Source organism: Vanellus vanellus (assembly GCF_965231255.1).
Source record: "Vanellus vanellus genome assembly, chromosome: 3".
In the NCBI taxonomy this organism is placed as follows: domain Eukaryota; kingdom Metazoa; phylum Chordata; class Aves; order Charadriiformes; family Charadriidae; genus Vanellus; species Vanellus vanellus.
In genome coordinates, this window is record NC_138907.1 from 39089765 (window position 1) to 39111929 (window position 22165).

The window sequence follows — 22165 nt, forward strand, 5'->3', positions numbered from 1 at the left end:
GGGTACCCCTGAAAGGAGCCAGTTCAGGAATGTCATGGTTTAACCTCAGCCAGCAACTAAGTCCACACAGGCGCTCTCCCACTCCCCTCAGATTGGGAAGGGGGATAGAATCAGAAGAGTAAAAGTGGGAAAACTCATGGGTTGTGATAAAGACAGTTTAATCGGTAAAGCAAAAACTGCACACGCAAGCAAAGCAAAACAAGGAATTCATTCACTACTTCCCATCACCAGGCAAATGTTCAGCCATCTCCAGGAAAGCAGGGCTCCATCATGCATAACGGTTACTTGGGAAGTCAAACGCCATCACTCCGAATATCTCCAGCTTCCTTCTTCTTCCCCCAGCTTTGTATGCTGAGCATGATGTCATATGGTATGGAATATCCCTTTGGTCAGTTGGGGTCAGCTGCCCTGTCTGTGTCCTGTCCCAGCTTCTTGTGCCCTCCCAGTCTCCTTGCTGGTGGGGTGGGGTGAGAACCGGAAAAGGCCTTGACTTTGTGTAAGGACTGCTCAGCAATAAAAAATTGACTCTGTCCCAGCCAAAACTAGCACAATGAAGCTACTTGTGGCTTGCTGAGAAGCAGCTCCACAGGATAAAAGAGATGAGGGTGGTGAGGCACTGGAACAGGTTGCCCAGGGAAGTTGGGGAGGCCCCATCCCTGGAAGTGTTCAAAGCCAGGCTGGATGGGGTTTTGAGCAATCTGGTCTAGTGGGAGGTGTCCCTGCCCATGGCAGGGGGGTTGGAACTAGATGATCTTTAAGGTCTGTTCCAACCCAAACCATTCTATGATTTTATGAAATCCTTGCTCCATTGAAATAAATTATAATATTTCCATTGATACCAGTGCTGTCAGAATTTCACTCAAAACACTTTCTCAGGCATCAAAAATATGGTAAGTTTGCTAGTGTTTTCTATTGAAACAGAAATGCTTAAGCGTACAAGGGACCAGACTGGTTTCTTTCAGATAATGTTTCTCATAAATATGGGTGGATGCTTTGTTCTGGTTGGCCTTCTGTTACAACTCTTGTGACACACTGAAGAGTAGAGTTCAATAGCAGTAATTGGTGGAAATCTGAGGATGGCATCCGGTTTTCACTGTAACCTTGCAGTTTTTTTTTTTTATTTTTTTTTATTTAGCCAATTGAGACTATAGCAACAAAATTCAACTTTTATACTAAGGTGTCATTTTTAAACACTAAGAAGCCTTTGCAGCCATGGCACAGGGGAATGCGTTGCAATCTGGCAGGGTAAATATCTTGCACAAGAACTAATCTTTTCCTTGTCTTAAAAGAAAGACTTTATGAGAGCCAGGTAGAGCAAATCTTCCAGATGACATGACATTAATTCTTGAGCTCATTCAGACACAACACCATCTCTCTTTTATAGAGTGAAATACAAAGCAAATCTGCAAAAATCAAATTATGAGCCTCACTGTGAGGCACCATTGATCTGTGCCACAGGGAGTATTTTGTAGATTACTCTAAACCAGCAACTTCTCACAGTGATGTGGGAAAATGCAGGTGGAATAGTAATGCTGCACGGTCCCTCTCCACACCCAACAACCTAACACAGCCTTAGCCACCCTTCACAAGTATTGGTATGAGGTAATGTATGCTAAAAATCATATGTTATTGCTTCTTTAAAGACAAAGAAAATAAGAGACCTCCTGCTGTTCCCAAGCCATCCTGAGGTCTTGCTCAGGATCTGAACTCTGTTGACAGAATGATTCATGACAACAGAGCTCCTCTCTGCTCTCACTGGATGGAAGCACCTCAAAGCAAAATGATAAAACCTTCCTACAGCATCATGGTCATCACAGTCTGGTGGGAGCAATATGTGGTGCAGCCACCACTGTCAAAGTCTCTGGGGTGCTCTCTGGCTACCTTTTACACAGTTGGACTTCCAGGCCTGTAAGTGAGGCTGCCTGTTTCTCCTGAGCACTTTTCCAGCCAGGACCTCAGGGTAGGCTGAATGATCTAGCAAAGTCCTTTGCAATAGAGTGAAAAAATTCAGTGCCACCTCGCCTGGATTAAGCTGTGGTTTGCTTTTTCTCTGCCTCACTTTTCCACAAAGGTTCTTCCACTTGACTTTTATTTCTGGTTTCCCAGCTGGCTCTTCTTTCCCAGATATGTGCCACCTCATGCCTACCCATCCCCCTTCACCCTGTGCACTATCCTGCCCTCCCTCCTGCCTCATCATCTGCTTCTCTTTCTGCTGAGCCACTTGGAGAGGGTCAGTTGGGGTGGGGGTCTGAGACACAGGTCTCAGACAACCTGCAGCGATCTTAGATGTCTCCTATGCCCTGCTCTGCATGGGGGAAACTCTCACCAAAAGAAGAAATGGGGAGAAGCTGGAACAATTTCTGGAAATAAGTCCCCATAGCCTCTTTGCAGAGGTTTTCCACATCAGCAAAATGGGGGATTTCCAGCCCTTTACTCCTGCTTCGCCATGTACCATGCTGGTGAGGTTAATGAGCTGGGTCTGAGGTAACCAATAGCAAACTTCAGTCTATTGTTTTTCTAATATTGAATGTAATGAACTGTGTTTCCATGTGTTGCATCAAAGTTTATTTTGTTTCTGCTGACACTCAATATCCATAGATATTAGAGAGCAGAGTTAGGATAATCTCTTGGGTAATTTACTCTATCTGCCTGCACTACTAAAATTTGGTATTCATAGATTCCGACACAATCCCTATTAGTTTACCCTGATTACATGCAATGATAGTGATTCGGTACCTTCCTTCATCTAACTTTATTATAATGTATTATTTATAAGACTGCTCCAGTATCCACAGCACGGTGTAATCAAAGCAGGGACACAGCGCTGCCACAAAAAGCCCTAAAAAACACAGCAGGAGAAACACAAGGTGCGCAAATTCCACACCAGTTTGAGCCCGGTCCTGTCCCAAGCTGTGAAGAATACCTGCACACAGCTTTGTGGTTTCAGGTAGCAGTTTGATCAATTAGGCCGAATTCATTGCATTTATTTATTTTTTCCGCATCTGCCTGATTTCACCCCCCAAAACATCTCTTTTGATTCGGGGTTCAAATACAGGCCACAGCCTAAAAGCAAAACCTACTGACAGTCCAAATCACAGGTGCACACAAGTCTGAAGACTACATAAAGACAGCTGGTGACAGGCATTCCCCTGAAACGGTAGGTTGGGAATCCCCCGTCAGATCCAAAACTGTCTGTCTCCACAGAGGCATTTTGAAGCCCAGCCTGCTTCCCTCCTCAGATCTTGTGTGTCAGGCTGGGTCTCAGCCTAGAGCTGGCTCAAATTTGGCCCAGATGCCCCTCCAGAGCTGGGATCCTGTTTCTGACACCGAGATAAGTGTCATGTTCTTGGTAAAACACCAAGACCCAATGTATGTTTTGTACAGCTGCGTTATATACCTGATCAATTCCAAGGTGATAAGAGCAAAATTCATGGAATTCCCCTCTTACCAAGTTATCTGAATTCCCCTACATATATCACTATCGCATTTTCCCACCCATTGTCTCTGTGAAAAGAAGGCTAAAATTCCTTTCTTCGGCTCTTATATAGCAGTAATAAGTCCTATCACAGTGAAAATATGATGAAGGACTGCTGACAAGGCCAGAAACTTTTTTAACTTTGGAGACTATTTGCTCAGGAATCAGTTTGAGAGGCATGTGGAGGCATGCTGAACGTGTAAGTTATCTTTTTCAAACTCAAGCAGCCCGAAGGTAGGCTTAGGGTATGCCTGTACTTTAGAGGAAAAAAACAGGGTCAGAAAGAAAACCAGACTTAATAGGAAATAGGAAAGAGGTAAGGAAAACACAATCATATAGCTGGATCCTGATCTAGGAATAACTTTATCATTGAAGCCAGGTTTCAGATTAAAATCTTCATTCTTCAGAGGAGTTACATTCACTAACAGCATCTAAGAATTTGTGCTTTCAGGCACTGATTTGCATTGTGTACTGTTCACGGAGGTAGTGCTGATACACTAAAACTGTCTAAAAACCTCATAGCCGTTACGAAACCTGTCTGGATTAACATCAGCAAAAACTTGTTCCAGATTACTTTACAGAATTCCTCTTTACCTTACAGAATCAGCAATCTCAAATGTGACATTAATTAGCTTTCCCCCACAGTTTTTAACAAATGAAATATATAAGTAATAAGATTAGATGATGATTCCTTGTTTCTGACACCTCCCTCTGGCATTCCTTACCTTTTTCTAAGTGCTTTCCAGGTTTAACTAGTAATTATTCTAAATGCTTAAGAGTTTTGAAATGCCTGGGCTCAGCATTGCCTCAATTTATTTGCTCATCCAGACCTCACAAGCTGTATATTTTATAAGCATTTAAATAATTAAAGTTTGAACCTGCAGGGCTTTCCTTACTGAATTTTGAAAAGGGGGAGAATTTAATAGGAAATCAACTTTAATTGCATTATCTTAAATGGAAAAATGATTTGTCAATGTGCATTACCAGATTTTATTTGGCAACACAAATTCTTTCAGTGAAAAGATTGTGTTGACTGATTTAACGAGGCATACTGCAGCAAACTTTAATAACTTCAGAAGCAGATAACGTAATCGTCTTGTGTTATTGACACAACAGCTTTTTATGCTTTGTTGGGACTAAAGAGGCAAAGGTAAATCCAGCACTCTCAACTATCATTAATTTGTAAAATTTTTGTCAGACAGAATCACGTTGTTATTTTGGTATCACCTACATCAACCTAGCAACCCAGGTAATTAGACTTCTAATGTGTTTTCACTGAAGTCTCAACTGAAAATCTACTCCTGTGGGCTTTGGTAAAAGCATTTTGCATTTTTTAACTTTGTTGCTCTGGTTTACTATCACCATACTTATGATAAAATGAAAACCGAAGCATCTGTAGAGTTCGCTTTACAAAAGACAATTTTTGGGCTACCCTGTTGCTGAAAGGGAATAGCTGGACAGTAACTATAATCCTCACAGACATTAACTCCTGGAAAATTAATAGCAAAAGAGTTTTCCTGTGTCTCTGTCATTGCAACAAAAGAGAAAACATGTATTGTCACCCCAAGGTGCAGGGCGATACAAAACCAGAAAAAGAAGCGATTCTGTAAATGCATATGCTGGGGGTTAGAGGGGGACACCCCACCCACCCACACCCCCCACCCCGACCCCCGGGAAACAGATTAAAGCTGGAAGGAAAGAAGAGAATATCAAGGCAATTTGTTTAAAGCAAAGACAGGCATAATCATGTTAATTCCTCATATATACCATATATAGGAAATTGCCAGAAGCTACTCTCCATTGTTATTTTCTATCAGTGAGAACTTTTAACTGCAAAAAAATCAGCAAAGCTACAGTGATGTTATTGGATACATTCTGATTTGTGTCAGCCAAGAACATGGGCATGTTTATAACTACATGGCCATGTTTGTGACTTTTACCAGCTCCTGCTGGTTTGAAGTACTTTATTGTCTTTAATGAATTTGCCAAACCTGAGTGTATGGAATATGTCTCACACTACTGTAATCTTCAAAGTAAACCCAACTCTTCGAATATAATGGACATAGATAGTTTTATAAAAAAATCATTCCCAATTTAAAAAAACTAAATTTCAGTCTTAGTGAAGGCAGGATGTGTTTTACACTGACACAGAGGAAGCAGAGATTTCACCAATTTAATTTTGCAGGGACCATCATGTTGACCAAACATTTATTTTTTCATTTAATTTTCAAAAGAAAGGAAAAAAGAAGAGGAAATTTATGAAGATAAAAGTCAAGAAATCTGTGGGTTTAGATTGCAATCTGTCCCAGAAGAATACATTTGTATCATAGCGGGATTGCAGTTATAGAAAAAAACCCTCTTCCTTCCTAATGTTTCTGAACTACTACTTTAGCAGTAAATCACATCTGCTAGCATAGACTGTGTTTTTAACTGCATATAAATGATTCACTCAAGTGCTTATGCTAGAAGATAACTTTCCTTAAGCTTGCAAATTGCCTGAAAGCTATATTATGAGGTGGTTTTTGTCAGCATAGATAGTTAGAAAATGTGTAGCTATAAAATATACTGGCAGACATGATTCTGTGTGAACACTTTATATGAAATCACACCTGGCACAAATCAGATCCTAATCATATCAGAAGGGCACTTGTGCCCTGTCAATGATACAAACACAACAGGACAAAGACGTGGAGGACGGTTGTCCTTAGTTCACTGTGTGGTAAGACAAGGTGACTAGGGAAATTTATAGAAAGGGTTTACTCTTGCCAATGCTGTTGAAAATGTTGCAAATATAAACATGAAGTGAGGGGACTTAGACCATCACTAAAGTGCTAAGGTGCAGCTGTGGAGGTACTTTTGTCAAAATCTGATTGAGTTGCTTTTATTTAATCAAACATTTTTTCTCTGGAAGGGAAGAGCTTAGAAAAGAGGTAAGAGTTCTATGAATTTTCCTTTCCAACAGGGGCAAAAAGTTTCGGAAAAAAACTGACTGACAAAATCCAAATGCGATGCGTTTTTCTCTGTCCAAGAGAGTGATACAGGAAGCCAACCTGCTAACACTGTGTAATCCTTAATGCTTGAGTTTTCTAGGCACCCAGGTGTAGCTGTTCATGTAGACGCAATCGTGCAATGCCTATGACACATAGGCCGTAAATTCAAGCCAAGCTTTGATGTGATCCACCGTCCAGGTAGCCTTCTGTCTAAATTCTTTGAAGATCCCAAGCTGGGTTCTATGCTATGTCTGTTTATTCATGAACTATGTCATGGTGGTGATTTCATACTGTCTCATGTGCGTGCAAGCAGAGGACTGGACAAGATGGCTGTCTGCTTAGCACATAGATTTCTTGGATCACCTTTCAGGGCATCCCTGCTCTATCTGCTAAATGAACAGGGAATCCAAATGATCGACTCAGGCAGTCCAGACTGGCCCTATGAGATCGGATATCTGTATTTTAGACCTTGTTACACCTAAACAGAGAGCCACTAACATATGTTTTTGTCTGAAATATTTGCTGTTGACATTAAAAAAATTAGATGAAGGGTTAGAATGAAATTCTCTTTTAAAATTAATGTTAATTTGCAGTTTAAAACCCACCACATAATCATTTTTAGGATCCAATCAAAAAAAAAATTAGATGGAAAAAGAAAAGATGTCTTATTTACTAATGCAGCTTAGAGGAGAAACTGTGAAGGTGGATTTTTAATCCAACATGTTTTCACTGTTTCCCACGCATTCGTATACACACTAGGAAGAACGAGACTTTATTGTAAACACACAGTTAACCCATTATCAGCCTAGCAGCTCTTTATTTAGCACCAGTGAAGCTCATATGCATGCTACAAATGCCCATTTCCAGGTGCTTTTGAGGCACTTGTTTATATGGGGGCAAAATTCCAGGACAACAGATTACACTGGATGTACTACTTATTTTAGAGCGATCTCCTGCACTCTGCACAAAAGACAGCACTATTTGCTAAAACCAGAAGGTGCTAAACAACTCACAATATAAAACTAATGGAAAAAAGGATCAAACTAAATAATTCACTCCAGCTACTCAGTTCCCTTTGGCCCTGGGCAGTGTTTCAAACATCTATTTGGGCTTAAGGCATGTACTTAAGAGCCTATGTTTGTCCTAAAGGTTGAGCAGCAAAACCAGGACAAGAACTTATATTGCCTGGTGAAAAGCTCATCAAAGAAAATTCAAAATTATTTTTATTTTTCTTTCAAGGAAAGAACAAGAATATGGCTTTAATGATGTTTATTATCACATTGGTTAGATGCATCCAATCAGCAAATTCAGTCATCCACTGGTTGGTTTAAACATATTAATACCTTTGATTCAGCCTGTATTTCTATACTTGGGCCCTGAAATGGTTTCAAGTTCAGTACAAATTGCAAATGTCAAATACTTTAGACAATACAGAACATATACAAGAAGCCAATTTGACAAAGGACACACTATCTGTATTAATCCACACCTCCTGGCTCATTTGCTAAGCTATATCATTTTAATCTTCAATACAGTTTTCCACTGCCTTCATGTTTATCTTCAGAATCCAGGTGGCAATGAGGAAAACATAAGAAATTTATAAATGCAGGATTTTCAGCTGGTATGTTTTCTGGAAATATCTCTATGTGGTGGAAATTCCCAGTTCAGGAATTCATTAAATACTTTTGCTTTCTGTCTGCACCTCCCTGGGAAGTGCAAGTAAAGAATCCAGGTGACCCGCTATGATTCTCTCTTTCCTTTCCCAGTCAAACTCATTGTTACGCTATACCAATTTTTTTATACTTTTAGTGGAATAAAACACTAATCCCATGTAGGTTTACAAAATAAGCAAAGAAAGTCAGAGTTATCCTTATATCAAAATCATAACAATAATCATGACTTTTCTTTCTGCCTCTGTCTTCATCTGCCACTGATACAAGAGCATTTGATGTGGCAATGCAAAGGACAAAAGGGTCTCTTGAAGGAAAGAGATTTGTGTGCACCTCTTTCAACTACCTCACTAGCTCTGGAGTTTGGGATTCTGTGTAGGGGCATGGTAAACTTGAGAAGTTTGTACTGAGAGTTCACACTATCAGCCGTGCTCAGTTCTCAGCGATGCCCCACAGAAACCTGCTGAAGCTCACAAAGTGTTGTTTGCTTCAGATTTGAATAGTGATCTCATAGCAGCAGCGGAGGTTACATAGTACTTGAAAAAACTCTGCTGCCAGAACAGTGACAGTAGAAGAACAGATGATGAACATTATCTTGACAACTCTGCCAATACTAAGGCCAAAATGTTGTTGACAGTGCCTCTTTACAAGGCTCCTTCTGAGTTGTGAGGACCAAATCCTGTTCTCATTTACACCTCTGCAGCTTCCTTGAAGCTAGCAACCTGAAACTGCATTTACTCAATATTTAATCACCACCTCACAGCAGCGGCAAGGGTTATACTCTCCTTGGTTGCAAATGAGCTGGTCTGCTGAGGAACGACACGAGCAGAAGTACTGCGAAGTAGCGCCTTGACACCCCTCAATATGGGGATAAACAAGAGTTGACAGCTTTTGTCCCCGAGACATCTTTTATTTTTCAGGGCCAAATTCTGCCCTTGCGTACACCTCTTCACCCAGTGAAGGTAAATAGAGTAGAATTCAGTCCTTAATATACAGAGCACATGACTCAAATGGGAGTTGTCAACTCTGTTTTACCAGATGGAGTTAAAACTGTTCAACCAACAGAGTTATCAGCTGGCTCAGCTGAGAAGAAAAGGAGAGGGTGTCTGAGTGCTAATGAAGCACAATAGTCATTCAGAGCACATCAGGAAATGGCAGCAAGCTAGGCTGGTGCTGTTTGGGAGGAACCATGAGCCCCAGGCAGCACATTTTCCAACTGGAGATAGAAGTAATAAGTATTAAATTGCTACAACAGAATTATAAGGTAGTTAAGACACACAGTTATCATTAAAGTAGTCCTTTTGTCTTTTGCCTTTAGAAAAATCATAAGATAAGGTGTCTAGGGGAGATACCTACATCAGTGTTAAGGGCTCAGTTTTATCCCTTGTGGTTTAAAACACTTCAAGTGAAATCATCTATAACCTTGCATCAGTAGAGATGTAGAGATAGAAGGAGGAGTTTACATTTTTAAGGTAAGTAGCACATACTTAACTAAGCTGTTTTAAACAGATTCCTTTATCTACTAATGTAATAGTCACTCCCCTGAGTTTTGCGAATAATTTCTTCAGAATGTATCCCACAGATTTAAAGTGGCTGAATTTAATTTTAACACTCCCTCAGCAGCCACCGTTTTTCTGTAGCAACGTATACCTGAACAAATACTAGTGAGAATAGGCCACTTTTCAAATCAAATTAGAAGTAGAGCTTGAAAGAGTAAGCAAATGTAATCTTGTGAATACAAGAACAAGATTAACCCAAAATTTTATATATGTGTATCATGTCTTATCTACTTTCTGAAATTTGCATACTGCGGTAACAGGTTTAATATTCAAAGTTAGTAACTTCACCTTTAACTATTCATTAGTAGTAAATTAAACATCATATAAGGCACAGCAGACCTTAGCTAGTGTGTTTAAGAAATTAAGTTTAATCCCTTTTCGTGAAATTAATTTTGGTTTCTATTTTTTTCCATATTGATTTCACAGAAAAATGGGAGAGTCTAAAGAATAATAGAAAGACTTATTTTGGCAAAGAAACAACTCTGACAAACTGTTTGAATGTTAAGGATAAATCTCAGGATCCTTTGTCCAACATCCAGCTCGATGTCCAAGTGGAGAGCAGTGATGAGTGGCGTTCCTCAGGGGTCAGTACTGGGACCTGTACTGTTCAACATCATCACCAACATGGACAGTGGGGTTGAGTGCACCCTCAGCAAGTTTGCCAATGACACCAAGCTGTTTGCTGAGCATGCTGGAGGGGAAGGATGCCATCCAGAGGGATCTGGAAAGGCTGAAGATGTGGGCCCAAGCCAACCTCATGAAGTTCAACAAGGCCAAGTGCAAGGGCCTACACCGGGGACAGGGCAATCCCAAGCACAAATACAGGCTCGGCGGGGAACGGCTGGAGAGCAGCCCTGAGGAGAAGGACCTGGGTGTCTGATTGACGAGAAGCTCAACATGAGCCAGCAATGTGTGATCTCAGCCCAGAAGGCCAACTGTATCCTGGGCTGCATCAGAAGTGTGGCCAGCAGGTCAAAGGAGGTGATTCTGCCCCTCTACTCCACTCTCGTGAGACCCCCACCTGGAGTACTGCATCCAGCTCTGGAGTCCCCAACATAAGAAGGACATGGACCTGCTGGAGCATGTCCAGAGGAGACCCACGAGGATGATCCGAGGGCTGGAGCACCTCCGCTATGAGGAGAGGCTGAGAGAGTTGGGGCTGTTCAGCCTGGAGAAGAGAAGGCTCCAGGGAGATCTTATTGCAACCTTCCATTACCTAAAGGGGGCCTACAGGAGAGCTGGGGAAGGACTTTTTACTAGGGCATATAGCAATAGGATGAGGGGGAATGGCTTTAAACTGGAAGAGGGCAGGTTCAGATTAAACATTAGGAAGAATTTTTCACTTTAAGGGTGGTAAAGCACTGGAACAGGTTGCCCAGAGAGGTTGTTGAGACCCCATCCCTGGAGGTGTTCAAGGCCAGGCTGGACGTGGCCTTGGGCAACCTGGTCTAGTGGGAGGTGTCCCTGCCTATGGCAGGGGGGTTGGAACTCGATGATCTTCAAGGTCCTTTCCAACCTAAACCATTCTATGATTCTATGATTTTACGGGTTTTGGTTGTTTTTTTCCTGTAGATATTTGAACAGAGGCAAAGATCGGATTACTTCTAATTACAGAAAATAAAGAATTTCAAATTATTTTTTAGCACCCATTCTCTGAATTATCATGATCCTGGAAAGCACAAAATCTCATCAATACTTGTTTAAAGAAGCGTCAATAAATAATGCAAAAATGTAAAACATTTTTACCTAGGCAGACTTTTCAAAACATTTCTCAGAGATATTATCTCTGGTGCAATTCACACCAAATGCTTAGTGAGACTGTAACTCAGGGAATCCCTGGAAACAGGGAGCAGAAGAGCGTGTGTGGGACTTATTCTTAGAAAGGAACACCCCTTATTCCTTGAGATAAGTAAACGTTTTTGTTTTCCCGTTGCTTAGTGGCTTGTTTGGCTGTAGCTTGAAGGTGCGTGGTTTGGCAGTAGCTTACAATGTTTGCTTTAGTCTGTGTTTTCTGAGTAGCCCAAGAACTTCACAGCTGAACATATAAAAATTTCCTGTCTCTAATCACAGCAAATGGATAATTGCTAAATCATATGAAGGGTAGGACTGACAGAAGCAAAAGACAGGCTGAGACAGTTGGGGCTGTTCAGCCTGGAGAAGAGAAGGCTCTGGGGAGACTTTACAGCAGCCTTCCAGTATCTGAAGGGGGCCTACAAGGAAGCTGGAGAGGGACTTTTTACAAGGGCATGTAGTGATGGAACAAGAGGTAATGGCTTCAAACTGGAAGAAGGTAGGTTTAGATTAGATATTAGGAAGAAATTTTTCACTATGAGGGTGGTGAGGCACTGGAACAGCTTGCCCAGGGAAGTTGTGGAGGCCCCATCCCTGGAGGTGTTCAAGGCCAGGCTGGATGGGGCTTTGAGCAACCTGGTCTAGTGGGAGGTGTCCCTGCCCATGGCAGGGGGGTTGGAACTAGCTGGACAAGAGAATAACTATGTAATTTTAAGAAGTCTGAGCAGCTCATGCAAGAAACGATTTAGTTTGGTTGCATGTAATAGCAAGATGCTGGACTGTATGGCAAAAAGGGTCCCTTTTGGTTACAGGTTTCTAACAAGAAGACGACCATGTCTGTATGTTTTATGCACATATGTACATCATCCAGAGATTCTAAGAGACACATGCAGCTTAATTTATTCACAGCATTGCTTCATCGTCATATGTATTCTCTGTTACTGGAGAATATTAAAATAGTGTTTCTCTTTCCATGGTATATCTAAATTACTCATTCTGGCCTTTACTCATTCTCTTGCTTAAGGGGCTAAAGCTATCAACGACTTTTTCTCTTAATGTTGTTAACATGTTTGGTTTGGCTTCTCAAGTACAGTACAATTCACTAGTGACTATTTGTCTCTGCGATCTGAAGAGATATTTTCACTTTAGAGGATTAGTCCATTCTATTCAAAAGCAATTAAGTAAATCACATACTTAATGCATTTAATTTCTTCTTCATATTACCGTGCTACGCAAAAGATGCCTGCACTTTGTTGTACATAGGTCACAACAGGTTGTGCGGTCAGCTGCTGAAAATACTTTATATTTGTAATTAAAGTGCAGTTACTAGTTCTTTGCCATTTTTCATGTTCTGTTTTGCTCCCCTAAAAGAGACTGGCAAATATTTCTGTGTTGCACAACCCAGTACAATCGCCCTGTTTGGTAAGTGCAATATTAACATGAGAGTGGTCAGTGTGTCCCAGTGGCTGGTCGCGTTTATACTGCAGAGCAGTTCCTCCAAATTCACTCTGATTTCCTTCCTAAAACTAGGAAGTAAAATCTGTTGGTTTTTTTTTTTTTCTGTAAAGCACAAAGATTCCCTGCCTTACCTTCCCCTTAGCACGAGTGGCTTAATTTAAAAACACATGCACTATACCAGCGATCACTCCTGTTTGCTTGGAGGGGATTACAGGCTAATCTTCCTGCAAATGCTCACTGACATTCTGCCCTTCTCTTTCTGGGGACAAAATTATGGCATGACTAATGCAAAAAGGAGTTTTGCCGTAGAGTTCAGTGGAGCAGGGCTTTCTAACTTCATTGTACCCTACTCACAGTACTGCCAGTAAGTCTCATGATTAATTTTAAAGACGGATTACGTTAAACTGTGAGAATAAGTGGCACAATCTGGTTTTTTTTGGTGCACGAGTTTTATGCTGGAAACATCTACAGAAAGACAAATTCTATAAGGAAGAATAGACAAATATGCTCGTATCAGAGAGAAAAGTCAAAGACTTCCATGGACAGGAAAATTTACGAAAACTATTAGGATTTCCTGGTGGTTGTTGTTATTGTGAGTTCACCAATGTTAAGGGTAATGTCAAAGGCTCCCCACCTATGTGGCTTCCTCTTTGTGCCTTTCCTCAGATAGCATTTCCTGTGAACTTGTGAGCAGTTTTAGGTTATAACTACTATGTCAAATTTGGTTATCCCTGGCTAATAGCTTCAAAAGCCTTTTCTTTTCTTTCCGTCTGTCTCATTTTCAAGTGCATGTGCAGAGAAACAATCATGTAAGCTTTACTCCTTTAGGAAACCAAACTTTGTAACTACAAAACTCTTGAAAAAAATTCACTTTAATTCTAATTTATGTAGTTAAAACTGTAGGACTTTAGAAACCATTCAGGCAAGAAAGGTAAACAAGGTACTTCAATGGATAAAAAAGAAATAATACTTTAGAGTGCATAAGAGAAAAAACAAGATCAATTTATTTCAGTACAAGTTTGAAGATAGTCAATGTTGTACTCTCTGTCTGGTAGGCATAACACAATATTTATAGTGGGTTCAGAGTTCTGCAAATAGACAAGGAAACAACAGAGAACAAAATATATTATAGGCCAAGGTCACAATCAGCGTAAAACTCTCTTTGCCTCTGTAAATTTAATTCAGTTAATCCACTGCCTTGTCCCCAAGTGAATTAGCAACTCCACTGAAATACAAAATATCTTCTGATCAGAGAGGCCCAAGTTCTTCTCTCAGTCACATAAATGAAACACAGCAACTCTGTGTTTTTGGGATAAGGTATCAGTGAGGGACTAGATTTGTACTGATGAAACAGAGAACAGAACTTGGTCCTAAACTTACTCTGAACAAAAATGAATTAGGAAAGTATTACATTGCTGGCTGTTTTTGTGGGTTTTCATTTTTTTCCCCTTAAAATTTGTTTTGTGGATACAACTGATAATGAGGCCGGTGCTTTGCCTGGAGATACATTGAGAAGAATAATCTCTCTGGAGCTTCAGTGATATGCCAGGACTGTGCACATTAACTGCCCCACGCCTTTATGGCCTCACCACTTCCTCACCCCGAACGAGTTGGAAAGGGAATCACAGAGTGCATGGGCTGCAATTGTATCTGTTCCTTGCGAAGAGTAAAGCTCATCATCTCCTCCATGCCAAACTGCACACCAGCGTAAGAACCAGGCAGGAAATAGCCCTTAGAAGAAATACCATGATTAAATCTCCTGGGGCAGAACTTGGGATGAGTACAGAAAAAGGTACTTGGAAAAGGAGGGCCAATTAGGAAGTCAAAGGCAAATCTGAATCTACATTTTACGTCTCGATTGTGACCTCTGTGCCATATCTGGGATCCCACACTGCGATAGGCAGCATGTTCCTTCCCCGTTGGGACGCAGCCATTAAGTCCTGGGCTACCTGGAGCTTTAGAACTGACCCTAAAGGTTAATTCCCATGCCCTTGATACAAGTTCTGCACCTCTGACTCATCTGTATTATTGGGTCTGATAGTAGCACATCAGACAATCACTGAAGCCAGACAAAATATTTTGAATGAAGAAAAATGTATTTGGAAAATAAGGCTTCTTCCATGTGGAAATATTATGTGGAAAAATGTCAAATACCACCATTCTCTTACTCCACAACCCCCATTAGATCAGGAAAGCCAACTTGTTTTTTGAACAAACTTCAAAATGACATTTTAAAATGGTTGCAAATAGCTCAAGAAGCTTCACAAGACCAGGGACACCCCAGCTGAGCCTCCTGTGATGCCACTATTGCCAAACTCGGCGGGTTTGCCTTCCTGGCTGTAGGGCTCCTTGCACTGTATCATCCCCTGCAGCTTTAGAAAGGTGGCAGGGGTGTGCTGTGACAATGACAAATGGGTGCTTTGTTTTATTTTGCTGTCATTCTTGCAGCTCTCAGGTTTGACAGAAATGAAGCGTAAGTGGAAACAACAATGAGACCTAATGCCAGGGCTCCTTAAAAGACAACCTGCTTTCACAAAATCTACAAAATGTCCAGCACAGTAAGGTAGGGAGCTGTTTGGTTTTTATCAATTCTTTTTCACATTTGTTAGTAACTTTGTGTGGATTATTACTTTCTTGCTCATCAGCTATAGGTGTCTGAAAGTAATTGCCCAAAGGAAATGTCCCTGTGGTTCCTGAGTGGATGCAGAATCTCAGAGGATGAGACAGAGCAAAGACAACAAGAACAAAATGAACAAAACCCACACAGAATAACTTAGAAAAATGCATTCCAGTGTACCACTGGGTCCAGTTCTTCTAAATAGTGAATGTCCCCACTGCTTAAAGAAACTATGTCCAGAGGTGCTTCAGGCTTTTATAATGCAGACACCAATACAGAAGGATATACTACATTTCTAATAATCTGAAAAATAACTGGGTACTGGGTATTTAAGTATTCAAGAAGCTGGATGCTGTTGCTTGGGTTCTGCATAGTAAAATGCAATATCAGAGAAATTTATTTTTCCACAATGTATGCTTAAGAGAAAAGGAAAGAGAAAGAAGATAAAGCAGTTAAAGTAAGAGTTGTGTTTCTTATCTGCAAATACTTTCCGGTCTGGCAAAATAATTTTCCTGTAAGTATTAGATCAAACTCCCACATAAGCAAAGAAATGGAAAGAATCATTGCTGAAAGAATAAATTATAGACCATCAAATATGTTTTGTTGGGGTTTTGTTTGTTTATTTGCGGTTCTTTCTTAAATACAAGAACATTTTAAACTAAGGGAATATCTCAGCGCAGCAGACTATACCTTTCCTCCAGGGTAGATACATACATTGCTTAGCAACTTTTATGATCCGAAGACCAAAATATCTTAATATGTAAAATACCACTATGAAAAATGGTCAGTGTGAGAAAAGAGCCAGCAGCCAAGTTGCTGGATGATTTGAATGATTCATTAGATTAAGATTGATTAACTGGCTTTCTTTTTTGAAATCCAACAGCAAAATGAGTAAAGAAGCAGAGCAGTCATATAGGGATCATATAGGCAAATAGGCAATGATAGTTGTCTCTGAAAAGAGGAGGAATCAGCACTAGTATTCTCAGGGGCTTTCTGTACACGAGATCAGAAGAAATTGCTGCATAGCTATTATGTGACGAGGGTGTTAACTGTGGTTCAAACAGCCCTGGCAAGAATTATTGATGGAGGGGAAGCAGGAGCACAAGGGTGCTCCTTCTCCTTTGTTGTCACTTTCATCTGTAAGTACCTGAGCCACCTCCAGGTCTGGCTGCATGGGGGCAGGCACAGATGTGATCAGCTCCATTGGCTGTTGAAAACAGACCCTTTCCATTTTCATTAACAGGCAGCATCCAGAGGGCCAGAGAGGGCGGGAAAAGGCAAGGCAGATTAAACCGTGGACTTCCTGCTTTCTGGAGGGATATCAAAGAACCAGACAGGTATGGAGAGAGAAGCAGCCTTGTTTCTCTTGCCATCTGGGAGGTATTCAGGACTAAGCCTAGATGACATGACTCATGCTGTGACTTAAAACTTGCAGAGACGGACAATTTTTCATCAGGATAATCCAGGTACTTGTGTTGTAGTAAAATCGACATTGACTAGGAAAATGAAATGTAAAATGTAATTGAAACAACCAAGGAAACCTGCTGCCTCTCAAGTCCTCTATACTGCCCCAAATCTATTTAATTATTTAGCTAATATTAAAATAGAGAAATAGTAACTAGACATGATTTATCTACGATTCAGTTAAGGAACTAAGCACCAGACAATGTAGCATTGTTGACAAGTAGAGTATTCCTGTCAAGAGAGTCATGAACTGTAAGTCTGGTCAGCAAACCAAGAAAACCACTTGGAACTGAGGAGATCAGAAGAGAAGTAAGTAAAAGGTAATTTTGGCAGGGGGAGATAGCGACCACTGACTCATTGACCACCTTCCCAAATAATACCACTTACTCAAAAGAGACCAATGGAAGAAAAAGACAGAGCCTGAGCACTAATTTACACAGGAAGCAAAGAAATCTCAAGCAACCATTAAAGAGAATAACAATGAATATGTATTAATTACTTGAATATGCAATAATCAATGTCTAAAAGTAGAGATTTTTGAAACTAAGGTGTGCTCCTGTTTTGGGATGATCACCCCATTTCTGCACATTAATGGAATAAACCTGAACATGCCTCTGCTCTGTGTGTTATTGGCTTGCACACCAGGTAAAGAACCCGGATTTGGGACAACACTTGCACCTGTGTATACATATATTACTTTATATTTTGAAAGATACTTCCATTTATATGTTGAATTCTACATTCATTTGAGTTATTTTGCCCTGTACAAAGGACATTCATGTTCGTGACCTACTGTAAGACATTGACCAAACCCCCGGGGCCTAAACGTTAAGATGTGAGTGAAGGCACAGACCTAAGCATCAATCAGTGTGGTAAAAATGTGCCAGACCAAGGAGAGCTTCACCGCACACCAAGCGCCACAAAAATGCTCTCAGCAACCTCTGTAAGACACTCGCTATAGAAGTAGATCAGGCATTTTAAGGATCTAATTTGTCTTCTTCTAAAGATTGCCGCCCACAGAGCTAAGATGGCTGCGCGGCCTTATGCCCTGGGCTTTCTGAAGGGACTTGGATCCTACTCCCCACTCTTCTTGTTAAAAAGGCAGGGGGAACTATAATGCAATACACAGGGCTGTCTCACAAGATAGCGTTGATTTTTTTCATCGGTTTTCATCACAGGATGAAACAATCAGGGAAAGATTTGTCCACAAAGCATTCAGACATTACCATAGTACTTTGATTGTTTCTTTTCATATGGGAAAAATTATCTTCAGAACACCTTAATTTCTAATGAGCCCGAAGATCATGGGGACATTGGCAGTACTCCTTAGTGACACTTCTGTCTGACAATGAGACTGGACATTTCCTTGAGAAATTGCCAGATTCATCATATGAAAATTAAATTCTGTATGGTTGCCTAGGGACTGCAATGTTGTTTCCAGATTTGTGTTTAGGGCTGGAGGATGGTAATCATGAGACAGATGTGAGCAGCAGAGTACAGAGACTGAAAGCACAGTTAGGGTTTTAATTTACTTTCTGAGTAACCTCTGCTAAAATCACCGCTTCGCCACCCATGTGGCCTCCTCAGGGAAGTCACTGCAGGGAGCAGCAGCAAGCCCAAGGATTCATTTAAAGGAATCCTTCATCTTCTTTATTTTCCTTTGAAGACTGTGGAAAAGATAGAATCGGGTGATGAATTATGAAGAATATTTAAGACTAGATATGCCAGGGGAGATTGCTGGGAAATTTTAAGTTTTGCGAGGTTTTTTAGTTAATTTTTAATATCTGTTACTAGAGCTTTTGCTAGTGTCAATGAGAGGTAAACCTGCTTGCCGTAGAGCAGGATGAGCTGCCAGCAGAGTACCCAGTCCGAAGGGAGTTCTGAAGGGAGAAGTAGGATGTTTCACTCCTTGCTTTTGATGGTGAGCCTGCATTATGGCTTCAGCTCAAGTACAGATGCTATTCTTAATATATTCACAGTATGCACAGTTTTGGTTATATAACAAGGATCCATTATCTGAGGTGTGTTCATGGGCACATGTTATTCTTAATATGTCAGGGTGCAGTTTCTTAGCTCCTGTGGTAAATACACTAAAACCTAACAATAAGATACTCTGGCAGTCCTTCACATCTATTCCCACATTAAGCTTTCATTGAAAAGAAGTCTGAAGGACACACCAACATGTTTGAGAATTCTTCAAAACAGTAATAGCTAACTTGTTTGGTGCATATGAACTTAATGTTTTCAAAAACACAGTGTATCAGTGTATCAATGTATTAGCATCCCATATCAAAAAATTCTCTAAATTACCTTGCGCTCAAAACTCAGACAACTTATTCAACATGTAGAGAAACCAGTAAGACTCTCTTGATTTTGATGTGTTTTTTGGTAGGTCTTCAGTTTAACAACACACGTATCCTTTTTTTCCCTGGTGTTTTTGTTAAATCCATTTTCATTTTTGACATCAACAGCAAGTGTCCAGACTCGCGAAATCAAAAGTGCTCTGTGAATTTTTTCAAGTACAAAATATGAAGTTAGTGGACAGATAACATATTTATTTTTACGGAAAGCATAGTGTTAGAATCAAAACCTTTAAAATGAAAACTGACACTGCTCCTGAACTAATGGGAGTATATAACAAAACAAGCACAACTAATAAGTTTTGGATTAATGTTTGATGCAAACTTAGATCAAAGATAATTTCGGCACACCTTGAAATACATTGTATACACCTTGAAAAATATAGTATACCTTGAATTTAAGAGGTTATTCATACTCTTGTTTTTCATTTCCACCAGCATAAACCCCTGAGTAATACAATGAGGTCCTCACAACTTTTCTTTTGTAAGAGTGATGCGACCAACAGTCTCATTGTCTTAGGTACAACAGAAGGACCTAGAGTAGGTGCAAAAGCGAGATCACTGAACAGCAATGTCTTTAGGACTCAAAGGTGCGATGACTGGGTTTGTCAGATGGTCTCTTAAAGATTGTCTGGCATTATTTCTTTTTCCAATAGATTTTGCAGAGTTGGGAGGCCTTATTGTAGCTTATAAAGGCACTTATAAAATCGCTAATGGAAGGTGCAGCAGGAGGTAGAGCAGAGATATTGCACATTGGCTTTTTTGCAGAGACACAACCAGGTCAAGATGGAAACATGCTAGACCCTGACTTGCTCTGCTGGTGGTCGGGTGCCTCTAAGAAAGGCAAAAATCCTCCTCCCGCTCTCCTCTTTCTCCAAGGAGAAAAAATTCTTCATTGGTTAAAAAATCCCTTTAAAATTTTAGCGCAGTATGTGTATGTGGGTACTTAATATCAACAGCACCATCTTCTGGGACACAATATTGTTAAAGCTGGCACTGTTACGGCCATGGGGGCGTAGCTGCACAAAACTGGAGAGGTGTCACCTTTGTAGAAAAATAAGCTCTAAAATGCACATTTTCATGAGGGAGGTTGTAAGTGGCAGAGATGGCAGGGCTGAGTGGGCTTGTTGCAATGAGTGATTAATAACATATAACACCAGAGGATAACAGTTACGGAGACGGAGTGTACTAGAGACGTTTGCATATTCAAGACTTGATTTTTTCAGTGTAATAAATAAATAAATAAGTAAATATTTTTCAATATTTTCACTAAATGGAAATACCGCAAATAAACTGTAGATTTCAATGTCATCACTTGAGAATCATGGAGGCATTAACACAGGTGTGGTTTTGGGTTAGGACTTTGGCTTCCAGGGGTGCTGGGTCAAAAGTATTAAAAATGTTGCATTACTCCTCTAATAATATGTGAATTAAATGAAAAAGCCTTCTAATAGGAAATATCCCCTGCCTGGTGAGTAGCAACTGTACATTAGAAAAATATAGAAATATTTCTGGTATAAATGTTTTCTCTTCAGGTATCATTGCCAAGAAATAGATCTGATTCCTTAAGTATTTTTAAACTTCACTGGGGAATGATAATCTTCCCATTGTATTTCTGTATGCTCTTTTGATGTCAACACGAATTTGCACAGTTGCTTGAATGAAGGTAGAGGTGAAGACATTTTTGGATTAAGAGTAGGGAAGGTCAAAGACTGCTAGCCTCTTCATATACTTTCTTCTATAAAGTACAACTACTGTTTGGTAGAGAGGAAGTGTCTGTGTGGACCAGAGTCCCTTTCACCTACAGATCTATCCTTTTCTTGCCTTATGTTGTCACCTGAAAACATATACCGACAATTACTCAAACTGGACAGCTTCCTTTTCTCTTTAGACCTTCAGTAACTACTGAGTCCAAGCAGTGGGGAACTGCAATTATCTAATTCCAAGCCTGCCTCTGCATTTCACCTATTACAGTGAGTGAACTATCCATGAAGAATAAGATTTTCAAAAAGAAAATCTATTTGGTGTTTTATTCTATTCAGATATGGGAATGTGAGAAATTATTCTTTCTCTTTTTTTTTTTTTTTTCAAAACCCAAATAGGTTAGCTGCTGGCCTATATAAAAAAGAATGTTTATGATTGCCCAAGCTGGTTTTGAAAATCAGTCACATACTTAAATTTCTATAAACATTTCGTCATACATTGTTTTATATGAGAGCCTCAGCTTTGAGTGTGGGAGTACCTAATTCACAGAGGAATTGTGGAAACCACTTAATAAGTGTTTCTTAAAATATGTGTGCGCATGTATATATATATTTATATAAGCAGTAGGCTGGGAAAAGTTCATATATTTTCTTCTTTCATTTCATTTTTCTATTCTTTATCTCTTGAGGGAGTGCAGAAAATATGAAATACAGTGTGAGGGGGAAGAACTAACAGACCTATTAGCTTCCTTAGAGACGTATGTTTCTCAATTTCTTCTCAGAAGAATGAACTCTTAATTTTTACTTTAACTGCCTTTTTGTTCTAAGCAAAATGAGAGTGATCTTCCTGTCAACCTCCACAAGAATCTTATGGAATTAAAAATAATGCAATAAAATCTGCTGTGAAAAAGTAAATAGCAACAGTGTAAGAAAATACCTGGTTCTGTGGTTAGTCATGTAGGAACACGCTACTGTGTCTCTGTTCTCCAAAATGGCTTTATATGCTTGCAAACATCTGAAGTGTGTGAATGAGAATATCTATGCGTTCTGTTTCAGTTAATAAAAAAATGGAACCAGT